The following is a 25,996-nucleotide window of genomic DNA, read 5'->3' as shown; positions in this document are numbered from 1 at the left end:
AACAGAATATAGTAGATTTTTCTGCTTTACACGTGTGACTCAAACAACCCCACATTATTTTTAGAATAAAGTAGGTTATAACACACACACACACACACACACACTTCTGTGTATGATATCTTATGTGGATAGATAGAACACAAAAAGACCAAAACTGAGGTTGAACCTCCATGCAGCTCAGTTTGTTTTATATGATGAAAATCTAGACTCCGTGATAGACTCAACTACCTGTAATTCCAGTTAACTACTTCTAAAATACTTGATATTGGCCACAAAGGAAAGATAGGCTGTAGACCGTTTAGCAAACACTACTTATTAAATTGGAATAGTCCTGTTATTTGTGGATAATACATTCCAGTGCAAGTCTAAAAAAATCATTAACATATTTGAATTACTGAGCATATGCACATGGTCCTATTCTAAGGTATGAAGACATTTTATCCAATGAATATACTAAAAGAAAATGACAGAGAATTTCCAGCAAGTTTTATTTAAGAATGTTTTCATACCCGCAGTATTACGGGTGAATGGCTCCATGCATTGACCTGCTGATTTAATGCTTCACCATGTAAAAACAATCAGGTTTTCCCACATAATTCTTATAAAGTTAGCATAGATAATACTCTTTAACACATAATCCAATATTATTAATCACATGTCATTTAGATGTATATACTTTTACAAGTTTGCTTGTATATGCTTCTACATGAATCAAAATCAGAAGATGTTTTCCAGATCTTAAGTATTATTGTTGTATAATTTATATTGCCTTCTTGAAATATGGCTTGTAAAATTTGCATTTACCTTATTTGAAGTATAGTAGCACATTGCAATACTTTTTTAAATCATAGGAAAATCAAAGGAATAATACTCCTTTACTTGAAAAAAAGTCCAAATAAGTTTAAAGACATCACACACACATACACACCCAGTGTGTATTATAAATCTTCTCATGGTATATAATAAAGAAAAGATAAGAATACTGTGATTTGGAAGGTAATATTTCAGTTTCCCAAGAAGCCTCTCTACATGAAGCACGCCCTTGCCATACTTCCATCCAATTCTGTTCTGTAGAAACCCTCTGCTAGGTCCATAGCCATTTTGTAAGTAGCTATGAATGATCAATATTTTCTTCCTTTGCTCTCACAATTCCTTCTACCTGGAATACTATTCTATCATATCCAAATAAGAAACTCCTCATTATTTTTTAAAAGCCAATAAAATGTCTCCTATCATTTTCTCAAAAATCTTACCCTTCCAACGTGGAATTAAAAGCTCCATTATCTTCATGGAGGGACTTTACACTACCTCCATCATGGAACCTGCACTGTGCTGTTGTTCCCTTAGCCAGACACCGGGACACAGAGGCAGAGCCAAGTCTACATGGTGGTGGTTGTCGTTTTCAATCTGTGCACTCAATGCACAGAGTAGATATTCACCACATTTTGACAAAGTGAACTAAATAGCCCTTGAAATTTAAAAATCTAAAATCAATTTGCAAGAATGTGTCAGTGCCTTTGACTGGATACAAGCAATATCAAAACAATTTAGTTCAAGCTAATTTCCTGGAAAACTCAAGCTACTCATTTTTCTGGAAGGTGACAAACTGCAGTTTTCAATAAACTGACTTGATGGCATGAACAATGCCTTCCAGGGCCTTTTCTATAAGATTGGAGAAACAATGCCTTTAAAAAATTTAGCAGGTATCCAAAAGAAATGCACTATTTACTACTATCACTACTACTTATACTGTATATAAAATCACTGATTTGTAAAACTAACTTTAAAATATGAACAGATGAAAATAAAAGATTGGTGAATAATATGGTGAATTAATAATCAAGTACAAACTAAACCTTCAATAAAAAACAAAATTATTTATTTCACAATCAAAAGGTGGATAAGATAGATTGTGTTAGAGAATCTATTATGGGTATATAATCATTTTTACCTATAATTTAATTTTCACTTTGAAAAAGTAAAGTGGTTTGGAATTATGTGTATATTGAAAAAATAAATAACCATAGTTACTATCAATTGAACCCCCACTACTTGCCAAGAATTCTATATACACAATTTTAATAATTATCATTTCATTTTAATAGATGAGGAAACTGTGGTTCACGGATGTCACTGACTTACCATGCTCCTATATAGTAGAGACATTATTCAAAGCCAGGTTTGAGATGTCTGTGGTTGCATAATTCTACTCCATCCCAATGCCACCATATTACCACGACCTGAACCAGCAGGAAAGTCCCACGAAAGACTCATGTGCCAAAAATGAATTGCTTTCTAAAGGGTTAGGAGGACATTCTGAAAACAGAAACAAAGAGGAAAAAGTTCTACTCTACTAATTTTCCTACATTTTTACTATGAGTGCTCACAGCTCATCGTTTTTGGATTACATCCAGCACTTCACACTACACAGCTGGTTTAGCAGTCAGAGCTGCTTTCTTCCTGGCTGTCGGATCAGATCGATCACTGGTCTGCTCAGGTGTCATGACCCTTCTTCACCAGAATGTGTTTTTCACAACATGGTGACTGTCGCATTTTTGCACTCAAAAAATGAAGTTTGTAGGGGAGAAGGGAATGGAAATGAGCTGTTGTATAAAATAATACCTGCCCCAAATTTGCAGCTTGGTTTCTGCATTTTTTCCACAGTTCACTGGTAGAAACTAACACACATGTATCCTCTCTTACCTATCACTTCCTAGAATTAGATTATGTGAGGGGTAAAGAGTTTTCACTTGACCAGGGTAAGGTGTCCCTGGATGTTCATAAACATTGAGTAGCATCAGCAGAGCCCTGCAGATTACTAACTAGTCTCAAGTTTATGATATTACTGTGAATATGCCTGGTTATTCAAATACTTGTTTCAGATACATTTTATCTTTAAAATAAACTGAGCAGATGTGAAAATGAAGATTTTACACAGTCCTAAAAGGCAGACTGTTTTTTGATTAAAAACAAACACAAAAATATATATACAAGGTCTCCATTCCTTTGGATTTGATTTTCATGGGGATCTATGTCTGAGAAGGAAATGCAGTGATGGGCAAAGACAGGTCTACAGTTGTCCGTATGGAAAATAATACTATAATTAATAAATAATAATACAAGAAAAAAACTCTGTTTGGCGTATGCACAGCTGTAAACCTAGTTTTTCCCACCCCTCTATAAATTGATCTGCTGCTGGCTAGTGTTACTGCATTCTTTGTCTATTTACATAAGGACCAGGATATGGAAGGAAGGAAGGGATTTCTCAGGAAAGGTAGGGGGTTATCACTGGCAAATACTAGTGTGTACAGAAACCAATGCTTAAAAGAAATTCTGTAGTCCAATGAGTTTGTATAAGTATTTCATAACTGTCCTAAGTGATGAGTTTACAAAGTATCAGAGGTGGCTTATGATTAAAATTAGTCATGTGAGAAAGAGTAAAATTCAATACATGTTTGATACTCTGAAAAGCATCTTCCCCAATTATGTCTGCAATTATGAGAGCAGGTTAACAATAAGCATTACTTCTTCTGAATTACCTTTTATTGGCCGGTCCTTCCCTGAGGGCAGATGAGGGTTTGCACCTGTTTATAGAAGATGATGCTTTTCAAGATTAATCCTATAATGCAAAAGGTATTCTATGTGCTCCATTGAAGAAAATACAGAAGCATTTTAAGGCAATCATTTCCTTCAGAGACTTAACTTGGTGTGCTTGGGTGTGAGGGAGTATATGTGTGTTTTAGGAAAAATACCCAAAGTTCTGTATGGATGAGAATCAGGTGTTAGACCTTGACTGATGACAGCACTTTCATGAGACAATCATGAAGAGTTATTACAAAAACAAGAGTTAGATTCAATTTCATAAAATTAACATAATCTCAAAGTCACTGCAACTCTTTGACAATGGAGGTAGATAAAACAATCATCAGATCCTACTGTCTGCGTGGAACCTGCTCTAAGGAATGAGATTTAAATGGAAATGACATGGCTGTGGGTAAGCAGGTTCCTGAGGGGGAATAATAATTTGAGGGAAGGCAACAATTATCATGGCACTTTGTTTTAATGACCTCTATGTAAGCTTTAGACTCTGCAAAGTAAATAGATTTCACATGGTCAAACTCAAATTTAAAGGCTTGGGATAGGAAGAATAGCAAAGTCACACTGCCAAGGGGATGTGCATATGGAGACTAGAGATGTGTAGTCATTTTTTATAATCTATTATAATAGTCTTTTTGTTTCCAATCTCTACCATATCAGCCATATAGCCTGCTTCCGATTTAGTCTTTGAAAACATTGATTACATCATTTCAGCTTATACACATTGGATAAATCTTCATTGTATCTAGAATAAAATATAAATACCTTGTCATGGTAACTAAGGTCTTTAATAATCTGGCCCTACATCCTGTTTTGCATTATTTCCTAACCCTTGCATATTTTCCTAACTCAATTATTCACTCTTCCCACACATGGTACAAACCAGCTGAGACAGATTCACAGTCACAATCACTGTCCCTTAGAACCTACAGTCTAGTTGGGAGGCACATATTGCAAATACAATACCTAAGTAATAGTTGAGCTAAGGCTATGAAATGCGCTACAAACAAAATGTTCACTACACCGTAAATGTTAGGAAGACCTAACTGAGCATGAGCATTGTATACATATGTGGAGTTTATCTATGTCAAGTTCAGAAACCTGAGGGATGAATCAAACGCTGCCAGGTGAAATGGACAGGTGAGGAGTAGACCGTGTTCTTGGTAGGACAACAATGCTTGTGGTGAAGGTGGAAAGAAGCTTCTGCAGGTGGAAAGTAGCATGAGCTCTCGAAATACCACAAGGAGGCCAGTGTGATTGACACATAGGAGTGAAGGGGAAGAGTTGCAGGAGATGAAGGAAAAGTCCAGCTCATGTAGAACTTAGCAGATAATGTCAAACATTTTGGATATATATATGTGACGTGTGTGTGTGTGTGTGTGTGTGTGTGTGTGTGTATTCTGAGGCAGGATAAGATCAAATGGGAAAACTAAACTGCCTGTTCTGTGTTTGCACGTTTCTGTAGTGAGATTAGTTTATCATCTGGGGTAGAGGGAACGAGGAACACAAAAGTAACAACATAAAGTGAAATGTGCGAAGACCAGAATGAGTTCTAGCGCTTGTGAGAGCACCTCAAAGAGGAACAAAAATCAGATGTGGGGGTCAGAGAAATATTTGTAAAATGACAGAAAAACTTCAAGATCTCATGGATGCCCGAGGGGGTAATAAAGAAAGAGAGAACGCACTGCCGACATAGTGAATAGTAAAAGCGAAGGAGGTTTGAACCTGGCAATGAATCTGGTGCAGTGGAGGAGCTGAAAGAAGTCATTATGGCCAAAGACTGTGGTGAAAACAGAGTAGAAAGAGCTGAGCTGGAGGAGGTCATGGGCTGCATGATCCCGGGGTGAGAGTTCAGGAAACTTAGGATGGGTGATGGCAGCTGTAGTTACTGTGTTCAGATTTCTAAAAGGAAAAATTAAGACAGACTTGGTTTGACATCATTTCATTATTCTTACTTGACAACAAGTACCTTTCCATGTCATGATAAAAACTATAGTTTTGGAGCAAAAGTTATTTCATGTTTAAAATTTTAGGTGATAACAGGGATGATGGAAGAAACTAGGTGCTCAGTGTATGTGTGTGACTCCAAAAACTCCAAGGGTGACGCGTGTTCACAAGGTTCACAAGTATTACTCATGAAGGATATGAACATCAACAGAAGGGACTTTAAAATGCCCTTTAACAACTTCGGTAAGAATAAAGAAAAAAGCATGTGATCATGAACCTTTTGGCACTGACAATCCATGCTTCTTGACAGGGTATCTCTGACTTGTGTGCTCTATATGATAATCTGCTCTGGAAACCTTATGTTCCCAAGTTCCCAGGGCCTGGGCTTAATAATCCAAACTCTCACCAAATGCTTTGTTAGGAAAACTCACTAATTTTTAGGTAGGTAGTACATTTCTGCTTCAGCACATCATAAACTACCCCAGAGGTCCCAAATAATGGAATTTCCAGATGTACATAAACAGAATTAATTTTGCTAGTATGGTTTGCAACTTGTATATTCTGGCAGAGTCAAAAAATATATTAGTGCTTCATAAATCTATTTTTGGGTGGAGAAAGAGGAACTGATGTCAAGTTTCTGCAGGGATATTTCATTTCCCTTTGCATTTTGTCCAGCTCTTTGTCACTCTGAAGGAACTACTCTGAGGCTGTGCCAGATTCCCAACAATGCTGCAACTCACTTTGAAAACCAAGCCTCTTCCCAAAAAGGAAAAGGAATGATTCCTTGTCTGTGGCAAGGCAGCAGAAGAAAAATTTCTTGTTCCTCTCATGCAAATTTCTGCCTCCTAGTATACGTGTCTAATTGTCTAAATTAAATGCTTGCAGAATTTTCCCATGCTTCTAAATGCAGGCCATTTAGGCAGGACCGCTCAAACATATCCACTGTAGCGAAGGGGAGACAAGCTTCGGGAGGTGAAGTGCATGAATTACAACCAGAAAAACCTGCCTGGCATAGGACTAGAGAAATAGTATGACTCAGGAGGTACCAAGGAAGACACTCCACTTTCTCATATGGTTGATATAAAACGACACTTGAGAGCATGATAAGCCAGGAGGAGAGAGCTCCTTGACAAGTGGATGGCTCAGCACTGAACTTGGCTAGACCACAAGGAACCAGGTGCCTAGAGGCAAGATACTGTGCTTTCTCTTGCATTTAACTGGTTGTCCGATTCCTGGGGTTTCTATAAGATTTCGAAATATATTTAAGACATTCATTATCATGAAACATTGTGGTGCAGTCATGGGACAACCAGGATCAATGCCCTCATGGGGTACAAGAGAATGACACTCTGATCCACACTGCTTTACAAATTGTACTGGCTTCCTTAGGTTGATGAGCTGTACTTAAAAAGATGTCCTTCCCCTATTTCCCATGCTATCTGTATGAGTAGGGTGGCTAAGCCTTTTGTTTTTGTTTTTTCCTTTAGTTAGTTTTCTCTTTAGATTAAATCAAATCTATGTATACCTAGCTACCTGCTACACAGATGTAAATATGTAAAAATACTGCTCATACCACTCAGAAGGCACTCATTGGAGCCAAATAGCAAATCAGTTAAGCCATGGAAGCTCGGAATTGCTTTCCATGAACCCTGTGATCCCCCCGTGGAACCTCCTTCCTGACCACAGGTAGCTGTCAGCTATCATTGCCAGTTTCCATTTTGGTAGTCAAGAGTAGTGATCACTGCTATGATATTTCTAGCATTCTCTCAAAATGACTAAAAATAGCTTCTTTTCATTACTTTCTTTAAAAAGCAAAATCATCATTTACTCCTGTCATTCTCCCTAATTCCTTTCCCTCAAGCCATGGAACATTCCTATCATAGCATAGAAAATATGTAAACCACCCTACATGGGCTGGTTAGAGTATCCTCAAAATCTCTTGGCAGAGCCTTGATCTCAGTAGTCTGCCATAACCCAAGATACTATGACATAAAATTTCCCTCCTATAGACATTTGTATTTTAATATATACCCTGAGAAACAACTGAGAAAAACAAATCTCATCATCAAGTGTAAGAGTAAAAGAAGGACTTGCAGGGGCATTTGGCACTTCTCTTGTTCTGTGGATGTCCTTTCTGTTCTGTGCTTCAATTTTAAGTCTTCATTGTAAGACTAGATCATTCAATGTTAAATACATTATACTTCCCTGAGCGGTGTGGCTCAGTTGGTTGGAATGAATGTTTGTGTCCCTCCAAAATTCATATGCTGCAATCCTAGCCTCCAATGTGATGATATAAGGAGATAGGGTCTTTGGGAAGTGATTAGGTTATGAGGGTGGAGCCCTCATAAATAGGATTAATGTTTTCTACGTATATAAAAAAGACCCTGAAGAGCTCTCTCACTCTTTGTGCCATATGAGGATACAATGAGAAGTTAGCTCTCTGCAACTCAGAAGTGGGTGCTCACCACAACCTGGCTCTGGTGGCACCCTGCTCTTGGATTTCTAACACCCAGAACTGAAGAAATAAAGGCTTGTTGTTTACACTGCTCAGGCTATGGTAATTTATTATATAATTCCAAACTGATTAAGACACATACCATCAAATTAAATGATTAACACTGAAAACTGAGTTAGTGGAAAGTGGCTTGAATTTGTTTTTTTACCATATCACAGATGAACAGTTCTGTAAAAGTGTTATAGTTAAAAAAACATAGTCCTATTTCCTTAGAGTTTGGTAATATGCTCTTACTTTTTCATCTTGTACAACACACACTTGGGAGTAAATACTCGAGAACAGGGACCTTGTCTACCTTGTGCATGGGCTATATCCCCAGTACCTTGAAAGTGTGTTGCGTGAGAAGCATGTGTTGAGTAAACCAATGAATAACTTAATGGATTTATCATTATTGGATCTGGGTTGTTATAGATTAATACTTTGTTTGATGTTACCTTGAGTAGGAGTTTTGTTCCAATTAAGGCAACTTGAAAGAATTACCTCTGTAAGAGTAATGCTAGACATTTGTAAGTATACAGGATGATCATACAAGTGGCCAATGGTGTGACTAAGATGGCTGAGACCTGGAGTGGGATTGAGATACAAAAGAAATGTAGGACAAGAAGTTTACCTTACAGAAAAATTGAATTTAGTAGAGAAGAACTAAGTAAAAATTCAAGGTAGTATAGGATTAAGAGTAAGTAAGTCAGATGAGATCTGCTATAGGAGTTGGGAGGAGATGGGGATAGGTATTAGTGCTTTAAAGTTGATTCCTATGACTGTTGGGTAAAAACAGACTTGACAAGAAGACAGCTGAGGCCAGGAAAATAAAGAGGAGCAGGGTGGTAAGTGAAGTGCAAAGTTATATATTTCTGGATTAGTACTACAGTGAGAATGAAGAGAAAAGGTGAGTAGTGTGTACATACACAAACACACATTTACACTGTTTTCTGCCAGCCATTATGCTCAGCAAGTCACATACCTCATCTCATGTGAGGTGATTATTTCATTTCATCTTCAAAACAACTTTATAAGAAAGGTATTATTATCTCAGTTTTCAGATGATAAAATCAAGTCTCAGAGAGGTGAAGTGATTTGCCTAATTGTTTTAAGCAAAGAGCTGAGATTCAAAGCCCAGCCAGCCTGACTCCATAATCTTTTCTGCAAGATTGGACATAATATAAAGAGCATGGAGTGAAAGCTAACTCTTAAGTTTCAAATGTAGAGTACTATGCATATACAAGACATGTGAAAAGAAACTGCAATAAAAAAAAGAGAAAATATAGATTTAAACTGCTTTAAGAGAACTCTAGGGGTTTTAGTTCCATTTCTATATGTTCTCAGGAAAACAGTACTGGGCTTCTATGTAATTCTAGACCCTCTCTGTCCTCATGTTTCAACCACTGAGTTGCAAATTTGAAGAATAATTCTCACCAAATGGACTCTCAAATTGTAGGGTCCCCTTTGCTGTAGGAGGAATTTCCTGTCCAGTAGATTCCTTGGAAGAATGCATGGTAAGGCTCCTGCTATTTGGGTCCAGTTGTTACAATATTACACTTCCCTCATTTAACAAGCAACACAGGGTCTACTATTGAGTATGAAAGGCTTTTTGTAATTTTCCTCCTTGCTTTTGATCCGCTGTTCACTCCACCTGAAAAGAGTCCCTTTTCCCTCTGCCCACTCTTTACCTAATATACACAAACTTAGGTGAAATCCATAGACCCTTTCAGACTCATCTCAAAAGGATTATAGAACTGGCACCTTCACTCTTGCTTATTTGTATAGTCAAAATTGATTCTTCTCTTTCTTTTATATCTAACCCTTTACCCTATCATTCTAACTCATCTTTTAAAGTACGTCTATCATCTAACCACGTCTTAATGCCTTCACCCATTACCAAGCTGGTCCATGCCCACCTTGGATGACTTCTTACTTGGAAAATTATAATACCCTCCTAACAGGTACCCTATTTATACTCTACTTTTCTAAGGTCTATTTGCCATTTGGTAGACAGGCTGATCCCGTTAAAATGCAAGTCTACTGTTATTTCTTTATCCCAAATCCTCCAATGGCTTTCCATTGCACTTAGAATAGAATCCAAATTTCTTTCCATGGCCCATAGACCTACATGACATGGCACCCCTGATGCTACCTCTTTAACTCCACCAGGCATGCTGCCCTCGAGGTCTTCACACTCCATGCTCCCAGTGCCTGGTATGTCCCTCTCCCACATATCCACATGGCTCTCTCTCTCATTTTGTTTAGGTCAGCAGTGAGCCTTCCCTGACCATGCTTTCTAAACAACCTCACTCCACAATTCTTTAACCCTCTTATCTTGTTTAATTTTTGTAACACTAACCACAGCTTAATATACTATATAAATATGTGAGTATGTGTTTATTATCTGTCTCTTCCAACTAGAAGGTACACTACATGTGGGTAAGGACTTTACCTATTTAGGTCACTATTGTATCCCAAGTATCTATAACAATGCCTGACACACAGCATCTTCCCGCCCCTTCCAGCATCGCAGCCCCAAGCTCTGCTCTGGCCTTGAGGGATTCCTGAGAGGGCCATGGGCATCCACTCTTCTTCCCACTGTCTTCCTCAGCTCTATTTGCAAAAGGGTGTTGTGAAGGGTCAGAAAAGCTCTTGGGCCTCTACTCTGCTGGGGATTATGGTACAGGAAGAAATTGCTAATAGGAAGTGGGCTCAGCTTGTGTATCCCTTCCAAGTTGGGGTGGGGGGGGGTCCCATTCCTGGTGTAGTTTAAGAAAGGAGTGAGTTGTAGGATGGAGAGTAGATAGATGGACTAGCTCAAGGTCGGGGCCTTCACTTTCTAGGGAAGCTGGGCTAAGGATCTTCTTTCCCTCCCCATGTAGGACCACTCCCTTCTCATCTACACATCCTTTCCCAAGTTCAAGCACAGGCTTCATCATGAAAACTGATCTGTCTAGTCACTCAGTTGAGCTGGTTGGTACTGGTCCTGCATCCCTCTATCCACTGTGGCCTAAAGGTTGAGGCAACCCAGCTCCAGGGGGGAACTATCCACGAGAGGATGCCCTGCAGCAGTGGCACACAGAACCCCACAGAAGGACCCAAAGAGCAAGCAGGGCATTGAAGAGCAGAGAACCAGGAGGAGTCCCTGTCCCCCTCCCTGTCCCCACTGTGTCCCAGCCTGAAACTAAAATCCCATGCACTGTTGTTGTTTTTAGTTGAGTTATAATTGGCATATAACATTGTGTAAGTTTAAGGTGTACAACCTGTTGATTTGATACATTTATATATTTCAATATATAAATGTAGCTTTAGTTAATATCTATATCACATCACATAATTATCATTTATTTTTTGTAATGAGAACAACTAAGATCTAGTTTTTCAGTCATTTTGAAGTTTATAATATAGTCTTGTTGACTATAATCACTATGCTGTGTATTAAATCTCCAAAACTTACCTTCTAGTTGCAGGTTCATACCATTTAACATCTCCCCAATCTCCGTACCCCTACCCCCTAGTAAACACAATTCTACTCTGTTTCTATGAGTTCAGCTTTTTTAGATTCCACATATAAGTGAGATCATGCAGTATTAGTCTTTCTCTGGATTCTCTTACTAAGCATAATGCCCTTGTGGTCCATCCACGTTATCACAAATGGCAGGATTTCCTTCTTCCTCATGGCTGAATAGTATTCCATTATATCTATTTATATCTCTTTATCTATCTCTCTATCATCTATCTATCTATCTCTCTATCATCTCTCTCTCTCTCTCTCTCTCTCTCTCTCTCTCTCATATCTTATTTATTCATTCACTGAGGGACACTTAGGGTGTTCCTATATTTTGGCTATTGTAAATAAGGCTGCAATAAATATGGTAATGCAGATATCTTTTTGCTATCCTATTTTCATTTCCTTTGGATATATGTCAAAAAATGGGAAAGCTGGATCATAAAATCAACATACAGAAATCAGTTGTGTTTCTATACAAGAACAATGAAATATATGAAAATAAAATAAACGACCCCATTTACAATAGCATCAAAAACAATAAAATATTTAGAAATAACTTTAACCAATGAAATAAAAAATCCTTACAGTGAAAACTACATGAACTTAATGAAAGAAATTGAAGAAGACACAAACAAATAGAAAGACATCTCATGTTCATGGGTTGGTAGAATTAATATTGCTAAAATGTCCATACTACCCAAAGCCATCTATATAGATTCAATGCAATCCCTATAAAAAATTCCAATGGCATTTTCCACAGAAATAGAAAAAAAAAATCCTAAAATTTGAATGGAACCACAAAAGACCCCAAGTAGACAAAGCAATCCAGAGAACACAGAACAAAGCTAGATATATCACACTTCCTGATTTCAAACTATACTACAAAGCTACAGCAATTATAACAGTATAGTATTGGCATAAAAATAGACACATGGATCAATAGAACAGAAGAGAGCCCAGAAATAACCTCCCACAAAAGGTCAATTAAGATTTGACAAGAAGACCAGACTATTCAATGGGAAAAAGACATTCTCTTCAATAAACAGTGCTGGGAAAACTGAATAGTCATATACTGAAAAATAAAACTAGACCCTACCTCACACCACTCATAAAAGTTAACTCAAAGTAGAATAAAGACTTAAACATAAACCCTAATAACATAAAACTCCTAGAAGAAAACATAGAGAAAAAGCTCTTTGACATTGATCTTGGCAATGATTTCTTGAATATGATACTAACAGCATAAGCAACAAAAGCAAACATCAACAAGTGGGACTACATGAAACTAAAGAGTTCCTGCACAGCAAAATGAGCAACAAAATTTAAATGCAACTGATAGACTAGGAGAAAATATTTGCAAACCATATATGGATAAGGGGTTAATATCCAAAATATATAAAGATCTCACACAAGTCAGTAACAACATACCAAAAACTTCAATTTAAAAATGGGCCAAGAAACCAAATAGACTTTTCCAAAAAAGACATCCAAATGGCCAACAGGCATATACAAGGACACTCAACATGACTAATTAATCATCAGGAAAATGCAAATCAAAACCACAATGATGCCCTGTCCGGTTTGGCTCAGCGGTTAGAGCGTCGGCCTGCGGTCCTGAGACCCGGATTCGGTTCCCGCTAAGGGCGCGTACCTCGGTTGCAGTTTGTCCCCGGCCCTGGTCGGTTGTGCGGGTGGCAGCCACTCGATGTGTCCCTTTCACGTCGATGTTTCTCTCTCTCTCTCTGTTCCTCTCTCTCCCTCCCACTGTACCTGAACAAAAAAATGGAAAAATGTCCTCGGGTGAGGATAAAAAAAAAAAAAAAAAACACAATGAGGTATCACTTCACACTGGTTAGAACTCCTATTATCAAAAAGACAAGGGATAAGTGTTGGCCAGGATGTAGAGAAAAGGGAACCTTTTCACACTGTTGGATGTACTGGAAATTGGTGTAGCCACCATGAAAAACAGTATGGACGTTCCACAAAAAATGAAAAATATAACTACCATATAATACAGCAATCTCACTTCTGGGTATATATCCATGGGTTATGTTCTAACTTCAGGTAACTTGCCCCACCCAGTGAGGCATACACACAAGAACCTTAGTATTTGAACTAGGAGATGTGCAAAGTCTTGAGGGTCCTGTGCAGCCCTGGGCCTACAAATAAAAACCAAGGCTTTTTTGTAGACTTGTCCCTAATTCCTGAAAGTATAACCCAGTCCTCCTTGCCTTGGGCTGCCTTAATGTACCATTGCCCCCAACAACTGGGGACTTTGTGAATTGTGCCTGGAACTGGCCCTCGGTTTTCTGAAGAGCCTCATGGCAGTGGCAATAAATAGCCCAACCTCCCAAGGCCAAGGGCCCTGGATCTGAAGCAGACTCCCACCCTGTGGCCCACTTACTAACTGGTGTGGCTCCATTCAGCTGTGGCTGGCCTGCCCTCTGTTGTTATCCCATCTGTCTGGCATCCCAGCCTCACCCCTAATCTGTCCTGGACATTCTATACATATCCATAGTTTGCCTTTAGTAAACTCTTCCAGCTGTGGATCTAGACTCTTTTAAATGGTAAATGGAGGCACTGTCAATATCCCATGATCAGCTATTTCATATTTCACTTTCAGTATCATCACTGTTCATTTGTTTGCTGGCAATTCCTTCTTTCCATGATCTATTTTTGTAAAATGTCATAAGGTCTATCACTTGGGGATAAGGAGTCAACAGCACTATACACTCTGTTATCTGAACTGAAAGTAATATGACCAATCACTAAGAAAGAAGTGATGTGATTGGTCACAGATCATGATGCATATTTGATATTTACATAATAATTTTTTGGATTGAGGATCTAGCAGAGAATTTTGCACTTTATGCAATTATACTTAACATACCATGAGAACTGAAATTCGAACCATTTTGTTGGGTGACTGGTGTTATTTAGCTAAAATGTGGTAACCGAAATCTCTGCATATCAGAGACCAGCAAACTGAGGACTGCTGTACCTCAGTATCATTGTGCAGGTGCTTTTAAAACTTGCTATATACATATCCTGGTGATGGTGGTGGTGGTGGTGGTGGTGGGGGTAAAACGTAACTTCATGTTTCCAAAAGGAAAGTATTAACCAAATGAGTACAAAATAGTGGAGATGATAGAGGGTAGAAATGACAAGAATCTGTCTGTGAACAAATTGTGCTACATGATTATGTCATCTGAGGCAAGATGCCCAGGGTCTGTGTGCCTCTGTAAAATGGGGCTAATAACAATATCTACCTTATGAATAATTTATGTAAAAGGGTGATTATAGTACCTAGCACATTGAAAGCATTCTCAAACATTAGCTACTGTTATTGCTAAATGAAGAACAAATCCAAATGACCTGAGAGGATGGTGTCCCCATGTAGAAAACTGCTCATAACTTTTTTACCTTCAGTGTAATTTTCTACTAGATTTCCCTGCCACCTCTTTAAAAAGATCGTTAAATTTGTGAATGAGGTAGCAGGGGATTACTAGAGTAGTGGTGGAGGGATGGACAACAATTGTTTCTCTCTATGTCACCTCTAGTCCTGACCACCATACAATGCTGTCAGCCTAAGAAGGGCAATTCTATTCCATTCTGGGCTCCGAAGGAGGAGAAAAATAAAAAAAGGAAGAAGAGAATGAAGCAGAGTCAAAAATCAGAGCAGGAAACGTTAGTAAATGAAGACAGATGTGCTCTGGAGGAAATTATACCTAAACCAAAACAAAAACCTGACATTAAAGTGAAAAAGTAATAGAGTGTTTTCATGTCTCCCTTTGTCAAGAACTATAGTAACTGGTGAAGCAACCCTTATATAATATCACTCTTTTTTGAGAGTGATTCAAAACTGAGGCCAAAATATCTAATAATGAAGAAGATTACATATAGGCATCTTAATTTTCTTAGAAATAAAATAGATAAAAGGACTCCTGGTTTTATAAATCATTAAATTTGCAGTTATTTACATATTCAAATATTCCTCTAATGGGGTCATTGATGAAATTAGTCTTTTAAAAATCATTCCCATCAAAGTCATCTACTTGAAATAGGTTGTCCTGTTTCCTTTATTGGTGAGCCAAAGATTTCAGCAAGGATAATTTACTTCTGCACCTGATTTTATCTACATCCATTTTGTTGATCATGTCTGTAGTTATGCTGAAATTTTCACCAATACTCACAAAGCAACCACACTTTCCCTGTGGCAATTAGCAGCCAAATGCTACCTTATAGGTTTGGTGGCATAATCCAAGTAAAAGTTCCTCCCTCTCAGCCGAGGGAACATCCCTCACCTCAGGTTAAGTCCCGAGGAACAACCTGAAGAACGACGTGTCAAAACCTTCCACTTGCCTGCTCCTCTGGGTGGCTGAGTCATGGCCTAGATGGCATGGCCTTCTTCACCAAGTCCAGGTATTCCTTAGGCCTCTAGCTCCATGAACCAGCAGAGTAGCAAGAGTAATACCCATCAGATGGGTGTATTTTATGATAGGATCAGAAAAATCTGACCTTCCAAAAGTTTTCGGGGTTTTACACAATTATTTGGTAGCACTCAGTGGAATGTACAAGACACACCAAGCATTAGGGCTAGAAGAAGCCATTGCTATCATTTAGCTGATAATAACAGTTAAATGATAGTTTAACTGAGGTTGCAAAGCTACTGGGTTAGAATATTAGGCCTAAAAACATCTCCTCAGACTCCTAGACCAACAGCTCTTTCCTGTTCATTTCATACCTTGTTTCTCTTTGTCATTTTCTTTTTTATTTCATTATATACTTAGATACACAACCTCAATTTAACTGAATAGATTCTACCAAGTGGAGTAGTATGCAACCTGAAGTGCACTAAGAATATGCATTCACCCCAGGGCTCATTTAAAAATATTATCAGGGGGGAGGAAAAATGACAGTGGAGTATATGAAAGCTATACTGACCATCTCCCAGGACCAAACTGGAATTACAACTAAAATCAAGAAAAGTCTTCTAGAATATCCAACTGCAGACCAGCTGGAGACAACCCTTATAACCAGGGACATGAAGAAGGGCCCAAATTGGCCCTGGCCAGTTTGGCTCAGCGGTAAGTGTCAGCCCGCGGACTAGAGAGTCCTGGGTTCGGTTCCCACTAAGGGAACCTCAATTGCAGTTTGTCCCCGACCCTGGTTGGGGTTGTGTGTGTGGCAACCAGTTGAGGTGCCTCTCACATTGAGGTTTCTCCCCCCCTCCCTTTTTCCCTCCCACTCTATCTGAAGATAAACACAAAAATATCCTCGGGCGAGGATTAAAAAAAAAAAAGAAGAAGAGCCCAAATCGAGGCTGGTAGGAAGTGTGGAGACATGAGGGCTGTCTGGGCTCCCAAAGGCAGCAGCTGAGGGCTATCTTAACTATGAGAAGTTCCCTCTGGGAAGTCCGTGGTTTAAACCCCAAGCTGGCTACCCAGCACAGAGTGGAAGAACAGGGAAAGGTGCCCACATAACATCTGGCTGTGAAAAACACCAGAGCAGGGGTTCTGTCCAGCAGGGAGAGGCACTGGGAACATGGGCACTTGCCTGAAGGGCCAGTGCACTGGACTGAGGCTGCATGAGGAGAGTTGGGTGTTCATGGCACTGAGGAGAGAGCTGGGAAGGAGGCCTATGCTGAGTCATTTCCCCATGCTACAGAAAACATTTTGTCAGGCAGTCTTTTCCCATCAGAGCAGCTTTAGCCTTCTGGGGGAAGCAACTGTCCCACCATTTGGAATGTAACCCCAACTGGATGGGAAGAGTCAGTGCCTAGCACGGAATTGCAACTTGAGGTTCATTAATTGTCAGAGACTGCCAACCAGCCAGTAGGCAGAGACAAATCTCTGAATGCTTTGAGCTCTGGGCCTAGCTCTTGATTGTTGGGTTTCATAAATATGGGGACCAAGCTGTGAAGATGACTGCCAGGGCCCCTGGGCTGAGTCATTAACCTATGCTGCAGAAATTATTTTTCTCAAGCAGAGTTGTCCCATTAAAGCAGCTATGGCCTGGAGGAGAAGCAACTGCCTCATCCATTAGCATTTAACCCTGACCTGATGGGAGGAGTCAGCATCTAGTACAAAACTGCAACTTGAGGCTCATTAACTGTCAGAGACTACAAGCCAGCATGTAGGCAGAGATGGGCCTCTGGGAGCTTTGAGCCTTGGGATTGGATCATGGTCATTGGTTATTGGGTTTTGAGAGTCTGGGGTCAGAGCTATAAAGAAGGCTGCCTGGGAGGGTGTGGAGAAAAGGGGACTCTACTACACTGCTGGTGGGAATGCAGACTGGTGCAGCCACTATGGAAAACAATATGGTGTTACCTCAAAAAATTAAAAATTGATCTTCCATTTGACCCAGTGATCCCGCTTCTAGGAATATACCCTAAGAAGCCTGAAACACAAATCAGGAAGAATATATGTACCCCCATGTTCATAGCAGCACTATTTACAATAGCTAAGATCTGGAAACAGCCCAAATGTTCATCAGTAGACGAATGGATAAAAAAGCAGTGGTACATATACACAATAGAGTACTATGCAGCTGTAGTAAGTAAGAAAGATCTCTTATCCTTTGAGACGACATGAAGGGACCTGGAAAGTATTATCTTAAGTGAAATAAGCCAAGCAGAAAAAGACAAATACCACATGATCTCACTTACATACAGAATATAATGAACATAACAGTCTGAGGAATACGGTAGACCCAGAAACATGGAAGTAGGGCACAGACTGACATCCCTCAGAAGAGGGGGTGGGAGGGTGGGAAGAGATAAACCACAGAACTTACATGCATGTATGCATGACCAATGGACATGGACAACAAAGCCGGGGACAGGATGGGGGTGGGGGTGGGGAGGGGGGTGCCAATGGGGTAAAAAAGGAGAAACATCTGTAACAAAAAAAAAAATTTAAAAATTAAAAAAAAGAGAAGGCTACCTGGGTCCCTGTGTTAAGTCATTAACATCCACTGCAGAAACCATTATCTTCATGCAGAGTTACAGAGTTTTCCTCTCAAAGCAGCTTTAGCCTGGGCGAAAGCTAGAAATCCTATCACCCTGCCTTTTGAGGAATTAAGACTGAGACCAATCGTCTGCAGGATAAATGAATTTTTACCTGGCATGCGACTCTACCCAGGTAAGTAAGACCAGACATGGATGTTCAGCTTAGTCCCTTACACACTCATCCACACAACAGAGGGAGCCACAGTTGGTGGAACATCGATACCCACAGGGAGATTTTGGCAGGCTCCAAACCCTGCTGAGACAGCCAAAATAGTGAAACAAAGAAACAAATCCCAAATGAAAGAACAAGAGAACTCCACAGAAGAAGGGCTAAATGAAACAGAGTTAAGCAAGGTATCAGATATATAGAGAATAATGTTTATGAGGAAGCTTAGCAGCATGAGTAAAGAGGTCAACAGCATGAATAAAGATATAAAAACAATAAAAATCAACCAATTGGAAATAAAAAACAACCAAGCAGAAATGAAGAATAACATAGCAGAAATAAAGAACACGTTAGAAGAAATAACCAGCAGATCACAGGAAGCCAAGAATTGGATCAGTGAATTAGAAGACAGGGTAGAAATAAATTACTCAATCAGGTAACCAAGAAAACAATTAAAAAACGAGAGGACAGTTTAAGAGAGCTGTGGGACAACATGAAATATTAGAACATCTGCATCATAAGAGTTCCAGAAGAAGAAAGTGAGCAAGGGGTAGATAATATATTTGAAGAAATAGTGGCAAAAAATTTCCCTAAATTGGTGAAGGATAAAGGCATACAAGTTCAGGAAACACAGAGAGCCCTGAGCAAGAAGAACCAAAAGAGACCCATGCCAAGACATATAATAATTAAAATGCTCAAAATAAAAGACAGAGAGAATCTCAAAGGCAGCAAGAGAAAAGCAACAGATTACCTACAAAGGAGCTCCCATATGGCAGTCAGCTAATTTCTCAACAGAAACACTACAGGCCAGAAAGAAATGACATGAAGTATTCAAGGTAATGAAAACCAGGATCTGAATCCATGACTGCTTTATCCAGCAAGGATATCATTCAAAATAGAAGGTAAAATAAAGAGCTTCCTAGACAAAAAAAAAAAAAAAAAAAAAAAGGCTAAGTGAATATATTAGCACCAAATCAGCATTGCAAAAAATGTTAAAGGGACTGTTGTAATAAGCAAAAGAAATAGAGAAACATAGGCATAATAAGTAAAAATGGCAATAAATAAGTACATATCAACAATAACTTTAAAGGTAAAAGAATTGAATGCTCCAATCAAAAGACATGGAGTAGCAGAATGGATAAGAAAGCATGACTCACATATATGTTGTCTATAGGAGACCCACCTTGGGACAAAAGACTCACACACATTGAAAGTGAAGGGATAGAAAAAAATTTTCCAAGCAAATGGAAATTTAATAAAAGCTAGGGTAGCAATACTCATATCTGATAAAACTGACTTCAAAATGAAGAGACAAATAAGGCCACCACATAATATTAAATGGATCAATCCAACAAGAGGATATAACCCTGGTAAACATATATGCACCCAATATAGAAGCACCAAAATAAATTTAAAAACTTCTGGAGGACTTCAAAGGAGAAATCGATGGCAATACAATCATAGTAGGGGATTTCAACACCCCACTGACATCACTGGATAGATCCACTAGAGAAAAATTTAACAAGGAAACAAAGACCCTAAATGATGCACTAGATCAAATAAATTTAATAAATATTTACAGAGAATTATACCCCCAAACTGAAGAATACACATTCCTCTCTAGTGCACATGGAACATTCTCAAAGATAGATCACATATTAGCACACAATCTAAGCCTCTACAAGTTCAAGAAGATTGAAATCATTATCTAGCATCTTCTCAGATCACAATAGCATGAAACTAGAAATTAATTACAATAAAAATCACTCAAAAACATTAAAAATATGGAGGCTAAACAGCATGTTATTAAACAAATGAATGCGTTACCAAGGAGATCAAGGAAGAAATTAAAAAATTCCAGGAAACCAATGAAAATGAACACACAACACAAAATCGATGGGACACAGCAAAAGAAGTCTTGAGAGGGAAGTTCACAGCACAACAGGCCTACCTCAGAAAACAAGAAAAATTTCTAATTGACTATCTAACCTCACAACTTAAAGAACTAGAAAGCAAACAAAAAGAAAAAACTAGACAAGTGGAAAGAAATAGTAAAGATCAGAGCAGAAATAAATGACATAGGACTTCCGGTCAAGATGGCGGCGTAGGTAAACGTGGTATCGCGTCCTCCCACAACCACATCAAAGTTACAACTAAACTACAGAACAACCATCATTCAAAACCACCTGAAATCAAGCTGAATGGAAGTCCTACAACTATGAAATTAAATCAGCAGCTACATCCAGACTGGTAGGAGGGGCGGCGGTGCGAGGGGCAGCAGTGGCGGTGGCGGCGCGACGGGCTGGTCCCACACCCAAGTGTGGCGGATAAAAATCAGGAGGCTCCCGCGGCTGGGAAGGTCCTTCCTGAGGACTGAGGGATCCCCATCCCACACCAGGTGCCCCGCTCAGGGTTCCAGTGCCAGGAAGAGAAGTCCCCATAACTTCTGGCTGGAAAACCAGCGGGAACTGAGGCTCAGGGAAGCTGAAGCAGCTGGAGCCCCAGGCAGCTCCCTAAAGGGCCCGCGCACGGACTTATCGGACTCTCTCCCTCTAAGCTTGGAGGGGAGGCAGCTCGAGGGGCGCCAGAGTCATACAGGGAAGAACTGAGCTGTTTGGCACTGGAGCGAGGGCTGGAGAGGGGGACAAATATGCTGTTAAGAGGCCTTTGTTCCTTTGGTGAGCCCTTCCCCCGGGGCGGCAGACAGTCTCCATATCTGAGACTCCAGCAACCTGGCTCACACTGGTAGCCCCGCCCTGCTGACTCCCTGAGGCCCCGCCCCACCCAACTTTCAAGCCCACCCAAGCTGTTGCCACTTGCTTAACCATAGGATTGGCCTGTCTTGGATCCTGCTTCAGGTCTTTCCTAAATACTTTCAAACGAGCAGCATCTGGTCTCAGCGAGCCCCATACCTCTCATCAAGTAATACACTGAAACAAACACAGGGAGGCAGCCAAAATGAGGAGACAAAAAAACAGGTCCCAAATGAAAGAACAGAACAAAACCCCAATAAAAGAACTAAGCGAAATGGAGATAAGCAACCTAACAGATACTGAGTTCAAAATACTGCTTATAAGGATGCTCAATGAACTTAGTGAGAACCTCAGTGAACTTAGGGAGGGCCTCGAGAGCATAAAAAAGGACCAGTTAGAAATCATGGATACACAGTTAGAATTGAAGGAGGCATTAACTGAAATAAAAAGAATAACTTACACAGCTTCCATAATAGAGTATGTAAATCCAAGGAGCAAACCATCGATTTGGAATATAAGGAAGCAAAAAAATCCCCAATCAGAACAGCAAAAAGAAAAGAGAATCCAAAAAAATGAGGATAGTGTAAGGAGCCTCTGGGACAACTTCAAGCGTGCCAACATTCGCATCTTGGGGGTGCCCGAAGGAGAAGAGAGAGAACAAGAAATCGAAAACCTGTTTGAAACAATAATGGCAGAAAACTTCCCTAACTTGGTGAAGGAAACAGACATAAAAGTCCAGGAAGCACAGAGATCCCAAACAAGATGAACCCCAAGAGGCACACACCAAGACACATCATCATCAAAATGCAAAAGGTTCAAGACAAAGAGAGAATCTTAAAAGCAGCAAGAGAAAGGCAGCTAGTTACCTACAAGGGAGTTCCCATTAGTCTGTCAGCTGATTTCTCAAAAGAAACTTTGCAGGCCAGAAGGGAGTGGCAAGAAATATTCAGAGTGATGAAAACCAAGAACCTACAACCAAAATTACTCTATCCTGCAAAGCTGTCATTTAGAATTGATGGACATATAAAAACTTTCCCAGACAAGAAAAAGTTAAAAGAGTTCATCACTACCAAACCGTTATTATATGAAATGATGAAGGGTCTTTTTGAAGAAAAAGAAAATGTATGAACAAACAAAATGGCAATGAATACATATCTATCAACAATGGAATCTACAAACAAAATGAACAGGAAGAACAGAAACATTCTCATAGATACAGAGAACATTTTATTGGTTGGCAGTTGGGAGGGGGGTTGAGGGAATGGGTGAAAAAGGTGAAGGGATTAAGAAGCACAAATTCATTGCTAGACTGACAAACCTCAAAGGGAAAGGGGTTGGGGGGGTGGGAAGAAATAAACCAATGAACTTATATGCATAACCAATGGACACAGACAATAGTGTGGGAAAAGGTGGGAGGGGGCGGGAGTGGGGAGGAGGGGGTCAATGGGGGAAAATGTGGAACATCTGTAATACATTTTACATCCAACAATAAAGATTTGAAAAAAAAAAAAAAGAAAGAAAGAAATGACATAGAAACTAAAAAAAAAAATTCAAAAGATCAATGAAACCAAGAGCTGGTTCTTTAAAAAGATAAACAAGATGGATGAATCTTTAGCCAGACTCATCAACCAACAAAGAGAAAGGACCCAAATAAACAAAATAAAAAATGAAAGAGGGGAAAGAACAACTGACACAACAGAAATACAAAGGATTGTTAGAAAATACTATGAACAATTATACACTAACAAATTGGACAACCTAGGCAAAATGGATAAATTCTAGAATTACATGGTCTCCCAAAACTGAACTGGGTGGAGTCATAAAACTTGAACAGACCAATAACAACTAAGGAAATTGAAGCTGTAATCAATATACTCCCAGCAAACAGAAGCCCTGGTCCAGACAAGTTCACAGGGGAGTTTTATCAAACATTCATTAACACCCATTATCCTCAAACTATTCCAAAAAATTCAAAAAGAAGGAAGACTTCCAATCACTATTAATGAGGCCTAGCTCCAAACCCAGATAAAGACACTACAAAGAAAAAAAAACTATAGGCAAATATCCCTGATGAACGTAGATGCCAAAATCCTCAACAAAATATTAGCAAATTAGATCCAGCAATATATTTAAAAAATTATTCACCACGATCAAGTGGGATTCATCCCAGGGATGCAAGGCTGGTATCATATTCACAAATTAATAAATGTGATACACCACATAAACAAAATGAAAGATAAAAATCATATGATCATATCAATAGATGCTGAAAAAGCAGTTGACAAAATCCAGCACCCATTTCTAATAAAACACTCAGCAGTGTGGGAATAGAGGGATCATATCTCAACATAATAAAGACCATATATAAAAAACCTACAGCCAACATCATATTTAATGGGTAAAAACTGAAAGCATTTCCCTTATGCACAGAAACGACAGAAATGCCCATTTTCACCACTCATATTCAACATAGTATTGGAAGTCTTAGCCACAGAAATCAGACAAGAAATTTTTTTAAAAGGAATCCAAATTGGAATGAAACTGTCATTATTTGCAGATGATGTGATATTGTACATAAAAAAATCCTAACGATGCCACCAAATATCTACTAGATTTAATAAGTGGATTCAACAAAGTAGCAGGATACAAAATTAACATCCAGAAATCAATGGCATTTTTATTCACCAATAATGAGCACTCAGAAAGAGAAACTAAAAAACAATCTCATTTACCATTGCAACAACAACAACTAAAAAGAAGACACTTAGGAATAAATTTAACCAAGGAGGTAAAAGACCTGTTCTCAGAAAACTACAGGACATTGAAAAACAAAATAGAGGAAGATATTTAAAAAGTGGAAGCATATACCATTTTCATGAATTGGAAGATTCAACATCATTAAAATATCCATAAATTAGACTATATCTCTGACTTATCCAAAGCAATCTACAGATTTAATGCAATCCCTATTAAAGTACCAATGGCATATTTCACAGATGTAGAACAAATACTCCAAAAGTTTATATGAAAACAAAAAAGACCCCAAATAGTCACAGCAGTCTTGAAAAAAAAAAAAAAAAAAAAACAATAAAGTTGAAGCGATCACAATACCGAATATCAAGTTATACTACAAAGCCATCGTAATCAAAATAGCCTGGCACAAGAACAGGCATATAGATTAATGGAACAGAACAGAGAACCCAGAAATCTATCCAAGTCATTATGAGCAATTAATATTCAACAAAGGAGGTAAGAGTATACATTGGAGAAAAGACAGTCTCTTCAATAAATGTTGCTGGGAAAACTGGACAGGTACATGCAAAAAAAAGAAAAAAAAAAAAGAAACTAGACCACCAACTTATACCATACACAAGAATAAACTCAAAATGAATAAAAGACTTAAATGTCACTCATGAAACCATAAAAATCCTAGAAGAAAATGTAGGCAGAAAAATCTCAGACATCACAGGAAGCAGAATTTTAACTGATACATTGCCTAGGACAAGAGAAACAAAGGAAAAAATTACTAAATGAAACTGCATCAAACTAAAAAGCTTCTGCATGACATAAGAAACCAGCATCAAAATGAAAAGGGAACCCACTCTCTGGAAAAACATATTTGCCAATGATACATTGGATAAGGGGTTAATATCCAAAATATATAAAGTACTTATACAAATCAACAAAAGGAAGACAATTCAATTAAAAAGTAGGTAGAGGACCTGAATAGACACTTCTCTAAACAGGACATACAAATGTCCAGGAGACATATGAAAAAATACTCAACACCACTAATCATCAGAGAGATGCAAATTAGAGATATCATCTACCTGGCCAGAATGGCTACTACCAACAAATCATCAAACAAGTGCTAGCGAGGATGTGGAGAAAAGGGTACTCTAGTACATTGCTGATGGGAATAAAGACTAGTGCAGCCACTGTGGAAAACAATATGTTGTTTCCTCAAAAAATTAAAAATGGAATTGCCATTTGACCTAGGGATTCCACTTCTAGGAATATATCCTAAGAATCCTGAAACACCAGTCAGAAAGAATATGTGCACCCCTATGTTTATAGCAGTGCTATTTACAAGAACTAAGAACTGGAAACAGCCCAAGTGTCCATAAGTAGATGAGTGGATATAAAAGCTGTGCTACATATACACAATGGACTATTATGCAGCTGTATGAAAGAGAGATCTCTTACCTTTTGAGATGACATGGAAGGACCTGGAGCGTATTATGCTGAGTGAAATATACCAGTCAGAGAAAGACAAGTACCACATGATCTCACTTATTTATGGAATATCATGAACGCAATAAGCTATTGATCAAAATAGATCCAGAGACATGGAAGTAGGAAACAGACGGACAAACCTCAGAGGGAAAGTGGGTGAGGGGTTGGGAACAGAGAAACCAAAGAGCTTATATGCATATATGCATAACCAATAGACATAGACAATAGTTTGGGAAAAGCAGGAGGTGGGTGGGAGCAGGGAGGAGAGGGTCCATGGGGGACA

The 25,996-nt window shown here is 38.9% G+C and overlaps 1 protein-coding gene across 1 annotated transcript in view; it reads right to left on the bottom strand.

The window, feature by feature from the left end:
• MTHFD2L (methylenetetrahydrofolate dehydrogenase (NADP+ dependent) 2 like) overlaps positions 1–25,996 on the bottom strand; it is a 157,012-nt gene that overhangs the window by 911 nt on the left and 130,105 nt on the right. The gene's annotated exons all lie outside the window — the stretch shown is intronic.

The sequence above is a fragment of the Molossus molossus genome, unplaced genomic scaffold, assembly GCF_014108415.1.
Source record: "Molossus molossus isolate mMolMol1 unplaced genomic scaffold, mMolMol1.p scaffold_m16_p_1, whole genome shotgun sequence".
Classification (NCBI taxonomy): domain Eukaryota; kingdom Metazoa; phylum Chordata; class Mammalia; order Chiroptera; family Molossidae; genus Molossus; species Molossus molossus.
Note: the sequence above shows the minus strand (reverse complement) of the source record. Positions and strands in the feature narration are given on the sequence as shown.